Genomic DNA, 3,683 nt, shown 5'->3' with positions numbered 1-3,683 from the left:
GCATTGTCTCATACTTATTTTAATGTTATGTCAAACATATACTTACTCGATTTTATTGTTGTGTTGAGGTAGAGTTGAATATTTTTTTAGTTGCTTATATATGATCCGACCCATTTATATTTGACCCGCTCCGCCCACCCCGCTTATATGGATACTAATAGTGTGCTTACTTATCTTTTTGAACCCCCTCGATGGAAATCCTGCATCCGCCACTGTAAACGGCCCCTAAAGGACTTAAAGACAAGTCATTTTGAACATAAAATAGATTCTTAAAATTATTAAAATAAAAGTTGCAAATCAAACTAGAAAGTAGTGAGAAAAATTTGAACTCTAACAAAAGCAAACTCCTAGATTACTAACCAAAAGGGCAAAAGATTAATATGTAACATAAATTTTAATAATTTTATATATGTGAAATTATCATTTTTGAATAGTTATTTGTATGGAAAAATCACTTAAATACATGACTTATTTTATCATGTTCTCTAAAATTTCCTACTATTTGAATAAATTACAAAAATCTTTACTCTTTCCTATTCTCGGATACATCACTGTACTGGATGTATCAGTCGGGTACATCACTTTACGCGATGTATCAGGACGTACGCGATGTATCAAGATGTTGAGCGATGTAACCGAAATCGGGATGCTGGACGTTTTAAGATGTATCCGAACTCCAACAAATTTAAATGATTTTGTAATTTGGAAAGAGAACAGGAATAAGATGTAATTCGCTCTTAACACCATGAGATTTGTGTAAAATTTTGATTCGATCGTTTTAGTTATTTTTTTGCTTAAAATCAAAATGAAACTTGATTATGTCGACTTTGAAAATTAAAAATAAAAATATAATCAAAACCTAATTTGGTTTTTCTTAAACACCTGGGACATTTTGGAAAATTATAGAAAGATTAAAAAAAATAACCAGTAAACTTAAGCTATTGTTGTGAACCGAGTTGGATATGTAAGAGCCTATGGACTAGAATTGGTGGAGATTAATTTAGTTGGGATTATTGGGCCGAGTAAAATGTTGGAGTGTTTTATTTGGAATCCCGACCCGATAATTCTAAATAAAACACTCCAATATTTTACTCGGCTCAGTAATCCCAACTAAATTAGTCTCCACCAATTCTAGCTCATAGGCCATTACATATCCAACTCGATTCACAACAGCTATCCAAGTATAGAACTGCAAACAATGAGCAGATCTTACTATTGTTTTGGCTGCAAAACGGACGAGTAATTTTTTTTCTAAAATATTTTTAAAATCTTGGTCAAGTGTAATTGTTGCTCCAATATTCACAAAAAAAAAAAAAATTCAAATTGATTAGTCAAATACGAATTATTGTTATCAAAACGTATTTTTTCGAAAAATACTTCTGAAGATCACATTTCAAAAAGGCATATAAATAGACACTTAAATTTAACTTCAACTACCAAGTAAGCCCTCCAACTTTGATAGCACATGTCTAGACACCTTAACTTGGTTTCAACTGAACAATACAACTCATCCCACTATATCTCATGGATATCTGACACATAAATTTTGAAGGTATTTAAATAATTATATTATAAGTTGAAGTGTTCAAATGATACGATAAAAACGAATTGAGATGTACTTAGAATTGAACCCCTTACTTGTCAAATGAGATTAAACCTAAATATCCATTTATGTATTATGATATTAAAAAAAAAATAGGCAAGTATAGTGAGTTTGGCCAAAAGAAATTGATTTGAGAAAGTGAAATGCTTGTGAAAACTACCACTTTAAGGATCCGTTTGGTAGGAGGTTTTAATCAAAATAGTCCATGGATTAAAATTTAGTCCAACAAAAACATTGTTTGGTTACTTTATTTAAAGTAATCCATGGATTAGTTATACCTCATACAAGGTCTTATTTTATCCCTAGAAAAGGGGAGGGATAACTAATCCAAGGTTTAACAATCCTTGGATAAGACCCCTAAATGACAAAACTATCCCCAAATCTTTTTTCCAATTTTTTTTTTTTTTTGTAATTTAATGTTCTTTTTTATTTATACGAGAATATTTAGAAATATTCTTTTAAATTATCCAAATTCGTTCCATGTAATTTGATGATCTCACAAACTAATATTTTTTTCTCCATGTTTGATTTGTTATATTGGGTTGTATTTTTCGATTTTTTTTTTAAATGTAGTTCGTCGATTGACCACTTGAACTATTTTTTTTAAAAAAAAATAAAAATAAGCTTCGTGTATTTGAACAATTTATGTAGCCTTAAATCCATATTAAGTTTAAGGTATATTTGACCAACAAAAAATTAGAAATATACCGTGCTATCAAGAATCTCTATAGTGGCATATCACACCTCAAAATTAATAATATATTTTTTTTTTAATATTTTAGTATTTAACTTGACTAGTTAAATGAAATATAAAATTTCATAATAACTCAAGGATATAATAGGAAATAAACTTTTTCTAGAGTTTTAAACCAAACATAAGATTAGGTGGAAAACAATGAACCAAACACTTGATAAAAACTAATCCCTACATTACTAAACCCTACATTACTAATTCATGTATTACTAATTCATGTGTTAGTAATCCTTGGGCTATGCATTTTTGTACCAAACGGCCCCTTAGAGAACAAGTAGTACCTTTTGTGTTTTTCAAGGAGTTCAACATGCCTACATTTAGGGAGAAAAAGAAAGAAAGAGTGGTGACAACAATTCAAGTTTGTGGGGAGACAAGTGTTTCTTGTCTCCACAAGATGACAATTGATGTGCCATGTATGATTGAAACACACTCATCAACCACATCAACCAAATCCTCCAATTTAATCTGATGTGATAAAATGAATAAGATCTTCTTCTTTTTTTGATAAAATGAATAAGACATCTTTATTATTAATTAGATTATTTTTTTTGAATTTAAGTTCTAAGAATAAAGAATTTCTTGATAAGAAGAAGTTTAATTTCCCCTTATTTGGAATCTATGAACGAAAGCTAATGCGAATCCAAATTGCTCTAGAAAGTGAAATTTAGATATCAAATGATTAAATTAAAAAATATCCTTGTTTACTTCAATTTCCACTCTTAAGATACCAAGAAACATATCTAGGGAGGATAGGGGAAGTTGACTTCTTATTTAATTGAAGAAAAATAATCTCATTTGGTCAAAGTAAGAAAATTAATTTCATTTTATTGCTTTGAACACAAGTGTGTGTATATATAAATTGAAAATTAGATTATGGTTTTAATAAGTTTGGTGGTTGTGTTTTGGTAGTGGCACGCCTAGGTACTTTTAATAGGCTCCAAATTATGAAAAAGATGCAAAGAAAGGTGTGGTGGGGATGTTAATTTTGGCTTTTGAGAATTCCAAAAATCATCAAATAAAGGTACAAGTAGTATAACATGAAAAAAAAAATGGAGGCTATGAAGTATAAACTCAATATATATTTCTCAGTTATAGATAAATTATGATATTTAATCAAGTATATTAATAAATTGGTATGTTAGTGTATTAAAACTTTATATTTGAGGATAATATAATTCCAGAAATAATCAAACATAGAACCTATTTTTTCCTACATAAATGGTTAAAAAAAATACATAATTTAATCATTAAATTTCAAATATATTGTTTAGTCATGTATCATAATGATCAAATTGTAATTTATCAATGTATACATATATATATATA

The sequence above is a fragment of the Solanum tuberosum genome, unplaced genomic scaffold (genome assembly GCF_000226075.1).
Source record: "Solanum tuberosum cultivar DM 1-3 516 R44 unplaced genomic scaffold, SolTub_3.0 scf00272, whole genome shotgun sequence".
Classification (NCBI taxonomy): Eukaryota; Viridiplantae; Streptophyta; class Magnoliopsida; order Solanales; family Solanaceae; genus Solanum; species Solanum tuberosum.
The sequence above is the reverse complement of the archived record's forward strand: the minus strand, read 5'-3'. Positions refer to the sequence as shown.